The following is a 14,032-nucleotide window of genomic DNA, read 5'->3' as shown; positions in this document are numbered from 1 at the left end:
TAAAATCGTAAACTTGGAGTATAACCAGATTAATCGTCATGGAAAACTGAAATAAAATGAGTGGATTATACGTGAAATTTCACATAAAATCGTAAACTTGGAGTATAACCAGATTAATTGTCATGAAAAACTGAAATAAAATGAGTGGATTATACGTGAAATTCCACATAAAATCGTAAACTTGGAGTATAACCAGATTAATCGTCATGAAAAGCTCAAATAAACTGAGTGGATTATACGTGAAAATCCACATAAAATCGTTAACTTGAAGTATAAAGCGATTGTTTATGTGATATATAATTGACATAAAATTGAAGTATAATTTGCATTAAATTTCGAAGTTTACAAAAAAAAATTATCCGTAAGGAAATTCCAATTAAATATCAAGTATAATGTTGAATTGAATCTGTATTATACGTTTAATTGTGACATTTAGTTGGGTAATAACTGGAATATATTTTTTGAATTAAATGCAAATTTTCATGCAGTGGCTCTAGTGCTTGTAATGGCAGCCTGCACTGTATGCTTCCTAGGAGGCTGAAAAAGTTCTAGATTTGAATAAGGTCTGCCGGGGTAATAATGTACATTGATTATTGTAAAGCGCTTTGAGCAGCAAACGCTGGAAAGGCGCTATATAAAACCAATTATTATTATTATTATTACCAACAACTCATATGCTCCGTTTCTAGCGTTTATTTTGAATGGTGGCTGATGTCAAGAATTTGTGCGACATAACCAATCAGAAACCCTTTACTTGTGAAAATGTGTTGATACGTCAATTCATACATCTTTTTTACCAAAATCTTTTTTCTAATCCATGTGTAAACATTGTGTATGATAGAATGTCTCAAAAATAAAATATAACATGCCAATCTATCTATTTTGTACTGCGTATTGAAGTTAACGGATTGATCACTGTTCGTTATATTCACCTTTCATAGGTCAACACTTGCTTCTTTCCTTGGGTAATCAAAGTTGAGTATATTCATTAGTGAATGAAATAATTCCAAGTTGATATAAAACTGAATTGGTCGTAACATAAAACGACAAAGTAAACGGCATATCAAGTGGTCTGAATTAAACGGTATCTAAAATATACAGATTCAATAGTAGTTTATAGTAAGCATAATCAATTGAGGTCTACAATATATGTTCTAAATAGAAACAAATCTAGTGAGTGACATATAATGTAATAATGTGAATAAGTTCTAGGCTATTGTAATTAAAACAAATCAAATTGTATGAAGGTGAAACTAACGATCAGTGATTTATGTAATAACTTCATAAGGAATACAATATAAAGAATTTAACAAATACGGTCCCATCGACATACCAGGGATGAGTTCAGGTATCAAGGGGAAATAAGCATACGTTATCGGTCGGACGAATACGAAACATCCGTTTCCAATGGAAAAGAAAATCAATCTAAATATACATGATTGAAAACGAAACCTAGTGCACAGCACATATAATCAAACATAGTAAACAGCACATAAAATGAAACCGTAGAGTAAACAAAAACAAGCCAAGTGTACAGTATAGAAAATCAAACCTGGTGCACAGTACGCAAAATCAAACCTAATGTGATGTACACAAAATAAACCTTAGCGTACAGCACATATAAGCAAACAGTATACAGCACACATGATACTATCTAGTGTACAGTGTGCAAAATCAGAGTTAGTGTACAGTTCACAAAATCAAACCTAGTGTACAGTGTGCGAAACTAAACTTAGTGTACAGCACATCAAATCAAACCTGGTGTACAGTACACAAAATCAAACCCAGTGTACAGTACACAGAATTAAACCTAGTGTATAGTACATAAAATCAAGCCTAGTGTTCAATACACACAATTAAACCTAATGTACGTTATATAAAACCAAACCTAATGTAAGGTACAAATTAAACCTAATGTACAGCAAACATGTGTATCCAGAGATTCGTGTTGGCCCAACTTTCCATTTTGCATTGAATATAGGAGTTATGAGATTGATCACTCTTCGTTATAATCACCTTTCATCGCTAAATCAGCTTAATAAACAAAATCAATTGTAGTATGTGATAAACAAAACTAATCCTAATGTATAATAAACAAAATCAATCCTAATATATAATAAAGAAAATCAATAATAATACATGATAAACAAAAGCAATACTAATATATAAAAAACAAAATCAATACTAATATATAATAAACAAAATTGTAACTAAATGTTTCCTAAATTTGAAACATTTACAGTATAGATCGTTTATCATATTTTGTATTATGAGGTATATACGCAGCTCAGTTAAGGTTATCCGATAAAAATCACAGTGCTGTTATAAATGTACCCCTGTGCACGTCGCACCATATGACGTCAGGATGTAAAAGTACGTCACAGCGTACATGTTCTGATAGTTGTATCGCGGGGGAAGTGTCATAATATTTCGTCGTTATATACTATTGTTGTCAAGTGATCAGCTGTATATGTGAACACATTTCTTGTCAAACGATTATATACATTATTCCTTTATGATATTAAATAATTCTCCATTTTTAATATACCGTATGCACGAAGGTGATATTCATATTTTATGTTGACCTTGAAATCACCCCCTATCTGAATGACTAATACAGTTTCTACTGTAATCTGGTCCAGGAAATATATGATATCAGCAGGGGTCCCAAAATCTAGCATTCAAATAAGGGATATATAAGCAATTCAAAACTACATTTAATTTGATCCAAAATTGTTCTGTGTTTTATGACAGGAGCGTAAAGTTAGCATATAATTGCCAAACAATGCCAAAAATCAGTGAGAAAATTCATAAATTCAGGGTGTTTTCCTTTTAGAGCAAATCATATTGAAATACATGTTTCGTCTTCTCTTAATACACAACATATATTAATTGTATTTTGCTCGTCAGATGGGCACACCTTTTCATACGCAATAATCTGGATCAAATTAAACAGTTATCAAACTCCTTTTGAAAAAAGGCAGGAACAACTTTTATTCATGGCGTAAATCACTCTGGTCAATAATTCAAACTGCTAACGACATGCTGTATTTATACAAAACATATGTTTTGCAAGACCCGAATTTATATAACTAGATAACGAGGTCACCATTACAATGAGTATTTACATGTTATTTTGAGCAACACTTATATAAGAATGTATACCAATAAAACAAGACAAACACAGAAACATTCGTTATTTTACAAGATGTGCCACATTTTCCAAATAACCACGGTTATTTCTAATTATAAACAACAAGGTCGGGATCGAGATATCCATGACATCGTCCGAATTTCTGTAATTTTGAGGAGATAAAAAGCAGTATGTAAAGAGTTCCCGATGTATGTCAAGTATAAAGGATGATACATATGTTTTATAATAATAAAGTGGCAATATTACTAAACGTAGTAAATGATAACGATGTTGTAGGAATCTGTAAAAGAGGCAACCTGTACAAAACACAAAAGTGAAGCCAATCCGTTTTCTTTATAAATAAATACACGTTACAGAAACATTTATAACAAGTATATAGTATACAAAATCAATCATATTGTATGTTAAACAAATTCAATAGCAATGTGTTTTAAACACAATCAATTTTAATATATATCAAACAAAAGCACTCCTTGTGGATAAAAAAACAAAATATATTCTAAGCAATCCCAGTTTAAAGTAAACAAAGTCAAACCCTACTGTGCAGTAACTAAAATCAACCCTATTGTATATTAAACAAAATCAAGCTTAGTGTATAGTAAATACAATCGAATCCAATATATAGTAAACAAAATCGATCCTAGTGTAAAGTAAACAATATAAAACTCTATTGTACAGGAAACAAATTGATCATATTGTATACTAAAGAAATGTGTCTGTACAAATTGTACAGCAAACAAACAATAGTGCATCATACACGAAATCAAACCTATTACATGCCATACTAAATTAATCTGTGTGGACGGTAAACAAAATTAACCCTAGTGTGTAGTAACGAAAATGAATCTCGGAGTATTGCAAACATAATCAACTCTAGCGTATAGTAAACAAAATCAATCCTAATGTATCGTAAAAATCGACACTGGTATATAACAAACAGATTAAAATATAGTGTGTGGATAACGATATGAATATTGCTGATCATATTGAATCCAACTTGTTAATGTTGACGGAGTTAATGTTAGATGATGTTGAAGAACAACACCGGTTATCAATAAATAATACAATTAGAGTGGATACTATTTTTTTTTTAAAAATGGACAATACATTCAAAGTTGTTTTATACTCCTTAGGCGTCTATTGGGAGATGACGTCCTTCAATTTCATTCCTAAAATGCAATACGGCAGTTTTCGTATGTGCATCTACCACAGTTTCATTCTGTCGAAAGTGTTCAAACATTTCGTACATTTAAAGCAAAAATCGCTTATCATAGTCTATGCTAAGGTGTGTAGTGGAAATCACTGCATTTATTGTATTGCATATGCTTATAATATCACAATAATAGTCGTAAACAGTTAAAATATATTTATTTTAATTGAGATTGTTGAAACTTTTGTATAATGTTATTAAAAATAAATTGATAGGCCAGTACTCTCTCACATAATTGACATGTTAGTCTGTCAATAACAACGTTATCCAGTCAGATACACAGCTATGAACCAGATAAAGAAGACTAAGTGGTGTCGAGTATGATATATTGACTCCGAATATGGATGAAAATAAAAACTGCTGATATATAAACTGTCATTGATATATTTATTTTTGAGTTAAAGGTCACATCTGTGTTTCTTTTTTCTAATCACAAGAAATATCCTTCATTAACCAGAAGGCAAATTGATATTTTATTTGTTCACTCATTTACTAGATGAAGACCGGCGCAAGCGCAGAAAATTGAAATACAGCTGTTGAGTTTTGGGTTTTTTGAGGATTTACACACGAAGTTTTCAACTTCAAACAAACATTAACATATCAACTACTAATAAAACGTATACTAAATTGAAAACTGGAACACCCATCCCGTTTAGTAATGAAAAAAAATGATACTTTGAATTCTGTTGACTGACAAATCATATTGCCCCAGACAGTACAACTGTAGTTGAAATGAGGAATAACAATTGTATTAAAAATGTTCGGAAATAATTCAGTTGGCAAGAATTAACGTAATCTAGATAACACACCTATTTTGCTTGCAAGTGTTTTGGTTAAAATTTCAATATGTTCAGACGACGTGAGACATATATCAATATAAATGTATTTCAACTGTTTTTCTGCGAATACCAAAAACTTCGTGATGAGCGAACAATTCATTTACCTATATTCTATCACGGTGTATACTTAATTTCAAACTGAAAGAGGATATAAGGCTGATATATTCGCCGCCTCCTTTTAAAATCGCACTCAGCAACCATAGGTACGTGTATGTAGCACGACATAAAATAATGACGAAGAAATTATTTCGGAAATCAGGTTTATCACACTGCAGTGTTGATGTTTGATTAGACGCAATTTTATTACTGGGCTTTCTTATGTACCAACGTGTAGATAACGTGTTTGTTATAATAGTGATTCAATATATGAAATGGTAACACATTACGTTTTGATTATTTCTAGATAAGAACACAGTTTTATTGAATCGTGAGATGGTACATGTCGTACATATATACCATACACGCATCTGTATGCTCCCAGATAGTCTTACCGGACACACTTGAAGTACAGAGGCTAATGTAAATACGATAATGTCAAGTAGAGTCACTTGAGTTTTGAGTGAGTGAATCCAGCTATTTGTCGGTGTGAGTTCTACACGTTTGTTAAAGGGCATTGCTGTTCCTTTTTGCATATGCTATATTCGATAGCACCCGTGTTCTTTAAATTGGGTCAGTTCCTATTCCTTATTGTGAGATCAATGGGAACTAATGTTATACAGAAATTTCAATTCATATGGAACAAAATGAATCTAAATATACAGCAAACAGAACCAAACGTAGTGTATAGTAAACAAAATCAAACCTACCAGACAGTGCACAACACAAAATAAAATCAATTCTAGTGTACAGTAAGGAAAATCAATCTAGGGCAGTCTTACCGCCCATGCTCATAGTACAGAGGCTAAGACAGGTACCATTGAGTTTATTAGTGTGACTTGAGTTTTGAATGAATGGATCGAATGAATGTATGTCGGTGTGAAATTGTGGATTTCTAACATTGCATTCTATATGATTAAATATATCCAAATTAGATGCATATCGTACAACATCGGTCAAAATTTGGTCGACATTTGCTTTATTCCATTGGTAATTAAAATCCATCATAATCATTAGTGAATGCAAAAATTCCAAGTTGACGTAAAATAACCATTGGTCAGACTACCGACCTGAGGTTTCCTACTAGCTGATATATCCAGCTCACTTTGACACTGGGGTACAGACTTATCCAGCCTTTATTACCAAGTGTCAAAGCTACGATGGTTGATCAGCTAGCCAACCAGCACTATAAGGCTTATTCAGCCCTAACGTAGCTAACCTACACTATACGGCTTATTCAGCTCTAACGTAGCCTTTTACTTACAAAAGATCGGTTTATTCAGCTTCTCTTATGGTGTTCTTCTCTACACAGCTGCGGAGATCAGACTGACTGATCTGCGGTCGATCGCTGTATATATAGCATTGGCCCAGTCTATTTCACTGTAGGGAAGACAGGTTATCACCATGGCAAAACCCCATACCACCCGAGTTTCTTTGATTGGTATAACCTCATTCATCACATCACCCACCCCTTAAAATCATACGTCTCGTATGAAAGCAACAAAGAGTAACAGTTGATTTTTTCTTTACCTATCATTGATACACGATTAAATAGGGACACAATAATATCTTTCTATCTGTCAAGTTTGCGCATTCTCAATATTTTACACAACTCATGATTTACATTAATTTCTTTTTGTTAATCTTTTTGATCTTCTGACCTTCTTCAACCCATCTGGTGACTATCTTCACACTTTATGTAAAGTAAACGGGGTCAGTCTGACACTCTTTGTGTTGGACTGATGGTTTCTCCACTATGGGTTCACAAGACAGCAGTAACCTTGACAGGGCAAAAACAGGCATGAGCCTAGTTGGTTTCCGGAATAGTCTACCTTCTTCAATCTGCGGATCGCCATTACTCGGAGGTGCCTTCCTACTTTTTTCTTCACCCATGTCTCCATTGTCACTTTCACTCTCACTTATATTTTCGGGAAGTACCCCTTGAATATCTCAAGGATCCTGTCTGACCCAAGATTATGTATCAGACTCGTGACAGTGAACTTTACTTCGAACTGCTCCTTCCTCAGCACCATTGTCTTCACCAATATCATGCTGTCTCTTGAGATGTCTTCTCAGATTCTTGAAAGTCGTAGAGCTGAAATAGCAGTAATTGCAGAATAGAAGTCCCTTACTACATTCAGTGATGTGTGTTGCTAATTCTTCATCTTTAATGAACCGGTAAGGACAGAATGGACATTTTATACCCTTATTTACAGTAATTTTTGTCTTTGGCATCGTAACCCAAACAAAATATAAAACAGATGTTAAACTACCTGTCCAACAATAAAAAAACACTAATCTAACTGTACAACATTATTTATTTCCAAAGCAAGAGCTTAATCTCTTATATAGTCTGACATCAACCTTGGAGGACGTATTTCCCTTTTAGTTGAGTCTAGTGACCGCATGCCAATTTGACCCTTTGGTTCCGAAATTGACTCTGATATTTCGTCATCTACCTGCTGATTCGCACTCTCAACGTGATCTTTTACATCATATACCTTACATTCAAAGGTATCTTTCAGACTTCATTTATCAACTAATTCATGTAGTCCACTGGATTTAGTTTTTCCCCTTAAAAGATGGGGATGTTTGAGTCTGATTCTATCTACGTGGACAACTTGTTCTCTACCCTTTTGTCCACAATCCACCCTATAGTTTAATTTTGAACATTTGCCCAAGATCTTGTACGGACCATGCCAGAATGAGGTCAGTTTTGCGGATCTTCCTATCTTCCTAACCGGAACGTATACAAAAACGATATCATCAGGATCAAACTTTTCAAAGCTAAGCTTTCGATCATGATATGTATTTTGCCGACACATAGCTTGCTTTGCGTTTTCTCGTACAATTTTGTGAGCTTCTTCTAGGCGTTCCTGTAACTCCCAAACCCATTAGTTTCAAGGAGTGACTTTCAACTTTTCAGGTAATTCGTACATTATATTCAGGGGTGTATATGTCTCTCTACCTAACATTAGAAAGTTAGGGGTATAGCCAGTGGTCTCATGAACTGCTGATCGATAGGCCTGTATTATATATGGGAGAAATTCACCCCAATTTGTTTGATGATCGTTCACGTATGCACTAAGCATGGTGGCAAGGGTTTTATTAAACCGCTCTACCATCCCGTCGCATTGTGGGTGGTAAGGTGATGTTCTGGTTTTCTCAATATGTAAAAGGGCACACAATTCTTTGAACAAATGGCTTTCATATTGTCTGTCCTGGTCCGAATGAAGCATTCTAGGCACTCCAAATTTTGCAAAGACTTCCTCCACCAATATTTTAGCAACAGTTTGGGCCTCCATGTTGGGCATTTCGAAACCCTCTGTCCACTTGGTAAAGTAGTCGGACACTACCAATATATACCAATTACCCTGATCCGTCTTTGGCAATTCTCTTAAAATATCCGTGGCCACCCTTTACATGGGACTTCCAGATTCAACCACCTTCATTGGAGCTCTCTTTGTGACATTTGGACTTTTTTCTTTTAGAACATTTGTCACACCCTGCAACGTACGTTCTCACATCCTTCCTGCATTCAGGTCAATAATATTTGCTTATCACTCTTTCTAGTGTCTTTTTATGACCTAGATGTCCAGCCCCTTTAAAATCATGACAGGATAAGTTATTAGCTTTTGTTTTAATAAATCAAAAACATCCTGGCAATCATTATCCCAGACAAATGGCCTACCTTTTACAGTCAACTTGTGCAAGCACTTAGCGATCTTTGCAAAGTCCTTTATAAACTTCCTATAGTACCCACACAGTCGAAGAAAATATCTTACCTCACTTGCGTTGGTAGGTACCGGCCATTTTTTCACACTATCAATCTTTTCAGGATCTGTTATTCCTTCCTCGGAAATAACGTGGCCCAAGAACTTTACAGAACGCTGGAACAAATGACATTTCTTAGCCTTTAATCGCAATCCAGCAGACTGGAGTTTGTCGAACACTCGTCCTAAATTAACCATCATTTCATCAAATGTTTTCCCATTATGATGATATCATCCAAGTATACCAGGCATACATCCCATTGTAATCCAGCCAATATTGTTTCCATTAATCTTTCGAACGTGGCTGGTGCACAACAAAGTCCAAAGGGCATTACTCGGAACTGAAACATACCTCTCCGTGTGGCAAAAGCTGTCTTAAGTGTGTCTGCAGGGTGAAGTTCAATCTGCCAATATCCCCAAAACATATCCAAGGTGGAAAACCAATTGTATCCAGACAATTGTTCCAGGATTCGTCAATCCTGGGTAAACGATATGTATATTTAACTGTGCAAACATTAAGGCGCCTGTAATCAACACAAAACCGATAGGAGTTATCATTCTTTTTCACCAACACGATAGGTGAGGCCCATGGGCTTATTGAAGGTTCTATGATATTGTACTCTAACATTTCGTCAATATTTCTTTCAATTTCTTTCGATAAATGTGCAGGAGCACGGCGAACAGGTTGTTTTATCGGTCTTGCGTCCCCTGTATCAATCTTGTGTTTAACTACATTGATTTTCCCAAGATCATTGTTACTCTTGGCAAACAAAGATGCGTACTTCCATAGAAAATACTCCACTACCCTGGTATGCACCTTTGTTAGATGCTTTACAGAGTCTTAATACAATTGTTCGATATCAGGTCGTTCTGCTAGATAACAGGAGTCATCCGAGTTTACCTCATTTGTTTCTTGGAATTGTCCAATCTCAGTGTTCTTATACACCACCTTTGGTTCAGGGTCCACATTCAACAACCGCACTTCTACAATATTTTCAAAAGGTTGGACAAATGTTCTGGCGGTCAATGATATGTTTGTATGTCTCTTTCTTTAGACACTACAATGCATTGGGGTTGTAATTGTCTCTCATTCAAGGTGCATACTTTCCTCGGTACAATTAATTCACTTCGAAGTGGTATGCTGACTGTTTCTTTAACCACCACTCTGAAGCATCCAAATTTACCTTCATACACCACTGGGATACGATCATCTTGAAATGAAAAGACCTCTTGTTTTGCATCTATGATTATATCAAAACGTTTGATCATATCCAATCCCAATATACCCTCTACTTGAAGATCAGCTACCAATGCTAACATCTTGGCATGATGTTTCCCAATTCCCATCTCAACACTTACTTTACCTTCCAACATCAGCTCATCGCCATCTGCAGTAAAAAAAATTCATGCCAGGCTCTTGGATCTGTAACTCCCCTTGGTTTTTTTACTTTCTTCATTGACGCTGTTGATAACATGGTGACAGTAGCCCATGTGCCGACCAACATTTTCACTTTTATGACATTAACCATTACATAAATGAACATCCCTGGTTCATGTGAACATGACTCAATTCTCCCAGTTAGATGATCATTTGAACCCTTATAATCATACTTTTTCTCAGTATTTTTCTCTCCTGAACTCTTCTTATCAATACTTTTGTTTTTATCCGGACAATTCCATTTATAATGTCCTTTCTTATGGCATCTGTAACATTATACTATCTCCATATATTTACTTGGTCGAGGTGACTCTTTGTATGACTTTCTGTTATTCTGCCCTCCACCATTTCTGAGTTGTTGAATTTCCTTGTTTATGTCTGCCATATTATTTTCTATTGATGTCATCCAGTCCTTCAATTCCATTTTGAAAGAACCTTCATCAGTAATGACCTCTTCCCTTAACTGGTGTTGGTAAGCCCTGTAACCTCGTTTATCTTCTGTCCTTAGGTACGCCTCCAGTTCTACTGCATAGTTTATGGCATCGTTTAAATCCCTAGGGCGCGCTTGTTTAATTATCATTCTCGTGTCCGAATCAGGCAAGACATTGTTCCATTGCCAGAGTTTCCCTTACTTCGGATGGGGCTTGTGGATAAGCAAGATTTGCTAATCTTCTGACAGCTTGTCCCAATTATGGGATAGTCTCTGTTGCTCTTTTCCACCTCTCCCTTATTTGGACTGTATACAACTCCGTTTGGTTGGGTGGGGTAAAGCGTTCTTCTAGAGCCTGTACAAGGTAGTAAAAATCGGTGTTATCACCTGGTGAATTCCCAAGGACAGCTTGAGCCTGACCACGAAGAGATGCCGCGAGAAATAAACCTTTCTCCTCTTCTATCCACTCATTAAGTTTGCAAACTGTATTAAAATGTGTCTTATAGTCCAACCATGAACAACTCCCATCGTACTTTGCGGCTTTGAACTCCCTTCTGTTTAGTTTCCTAGTCTCAGTTCTACTCCAGCTTCAGTGCCCTTTTTCTTTGCTTCATCTCTCACTTCCATTTCCTCATGAAATCTTACTCCTGAAAAAGCATTGCCATATTGACTATCGGGTCTAATGTCTCGAAAATGATCAGCCAAAAGACTTATGTAAGTAATCGAAGGTCGACCACTGGCAATCTCCGAGTCTCACTAAAAATTCATTTAGTAGTAATTTAACTGGACGTAGTTTCTGTACCAAAACGTTTGATAATCTGACTTGTAAATCTTCTAACGTTGTCTACGCCATTGAGTGTAACCTGTGTGGCTTAATTTATGTGGGAGAAAACAAGGGTTCACTTAATAAAAGAATATCGGGGCACAGATTTCAAATTAATAATGGTGGTAACCAACTTCTTTACAAGCATTTTAATGCACCGGACCACTCCATCTTCTCCATGAGGGTAAGGATTTTAGAAAAAAATTACCATCACACAAACAATTCTACATTAAGCACCCCTTTTCGTAGACAACGAGAAGATCAATGGATCAGGACCCTAGGCACTGCATTTCCATATGGATGCAATGATAATGTATATGATGTGGGAAATTTGACTAGTCCACAAGGAAATAACGTTAATGTGATGGGACTCTTTCCCAATACCCAAAGACGAAAACCCAGTCACGGACATCGTTCACATAAAAGACCAAGTACAAATGATGTCACGTTTGATTCACCTTTGCCTCACGTCAACAGACAATTGGGTCCACATCATATTCGTACAAAACTTTACTCTATTCAATTGAGGGTTTTACATACGTTACTTGAAGAAGCTATGACTAGTTTATACTTGGATTTTTCAACACCTGGATATAGACTTAACTTTATGATTATGGATGTTGCCTACCACAGGCTCTATAAACAAGCACGGACCATGGATGGTATTCCTTCCAAATCATGCTGTCAGTTCCTTAAGCTCAAATTTACAAATAAAGGAATAGATGTCGTCAACATAAGCAACATTCTTCGTCATAAAAGGTTTCAGTCGTGTATTCCAACTTATTTCAAGTTCAGGTCTACACCCTGTTTTTCCTTCAGCTATACTTCTACTATTGCATCCGAACTTTTTAATTATAAACAAACTTTGCAGTGCTTAGATATAGACCATCTTATACGTAATCCACCAGCATGTTCTTGTTCTTCATCTTCTTTCAACTACAGACCAGCTGGACATGTCATCACTGGTGTTGTTAATATAGTTGAAAATGAGGACCTCAAATCACTTATTCTTAAAGGTCCTAAATACAGAGAACCTCGATCTTTTAATTGGCGACATAACTTCATCTCTATTATGAGTTCTGTCGAAGATTATGCCAGACGATGGGCTAAATATGAAAAACAAGAACTTGATACATTGTCAGAATGGGTTAAAAGCATAAGAGGGATAAAATCCTGCATTAGACACATGAAAACAAAAGTACGTACCATCTATCCTTCTGTGTTTAGTAAACCAGAAGTGATAAAAGAATTAGATAGGTTACATGAGGAATATGTTTTGGTTCCAGCTGACAAAGTTAGTAACACCATTGTCTTTGTTTGTAAGGCTCATTATTACAACTGTATTTTAAACGAACTTGGCATTAATTCCACTTTTGGTAATCATACTTATACTCCAACTGCCCTTTCAAAAGACGAAATTCTTCAAAACCATGCTTCAGTTTTAGACAGATTTAATATTCCAGTCAATGGATCGAATGAATATGAGTTACTGTACCTATACTGGATTCCTAAACTACATAAAAACCCTTACAAACAAAGATGTATTGCTGGATCCAGTCAGTGCTCTACCAAGCCCCTATCTTTGCTCCTCACGAAAATGTTAACAGCTGCGAAGGAGAAACTTCAAACTTACTGTGCGACTACATATGCCAGCAGTGGTATTAATCAAATGTGGATTCTAAAAAATTCTAAAGAACTTTTAGTAAACTTGAAATCACAGAATTTTTCCCAAATCAATAGCATTAAAACCTATGACTTTTCAACACTATACACGACCATTCCTCACGATAAATTAAAGACTATACTTTTTGACATCATAGACAGTTGCTTCTTCAACAAAAACGGAACACGGAAACATTCATATCTAGTGATCAGTCATTCAAAAACTTACTTTGCTAAACACCACTCTGATTCCACGCACAAGTACTCTGAAGTTGAAATAAAAAATATGCTAGAATTCCTCATTGACAATATCTTCGTGGTCTTTGGTGACCAGGTCTTCCAACAGTCTGTTGGAATTCCCATGGGTACGAATTGTGCTCCTTTGTTAGCTGACCTGTTTTTATATTCATATGAAGCAGAATTTATTCAAAAACTTCTACGTGAGAAGAAAAAATCTCTCGCTGTGACCTTCAATTCGACTTTTAGATATATCGATGACGTTTTGTCTATTAACAATGATAGCTTTCATTCATATGTCGATTTGATATATCCCTGTGAGCTCGAAATAAAGAACACCACAGAGTCGTCCACTTCTGCTTCATACTTA

The 14,032-nt window shown here is 35.5% G+C and overlaps 1 protein-coding gene across 1 annotated transcript in view; it reads right to left on the bottom strand.

Annotated features, from left to right (window-relative positions):
- LOC130049109 (uncharacterized) overlaps nucleotides 1–14,032 on the bottom strand; it is a 253,249-nt gene that overhangs the window by 134,841 nt on the left and 104,376 nt on the right. The gene's annotated exons all lie outside the window — the stretch shown is intronic.

The sequence above is a fragment of the Ostrea edulis genome, chromosome 8, assembly GCF_947568905.1.
Source record: "Ostrea edulis chromosome 8, xbOstEdul1.1, whole genome shotgun sequence".
Classification (NCBI taxonomy): Eukaryota; Metazoa; Mollusca; class Bivalvia; order Ostreida; family Ostreidae; genus Ostrea; species Ostrea edulis.
Note: the sequence above shows the minus strand (reverse complement) of the source record. Positions and strands in the feature narration are given on the sequence as shown.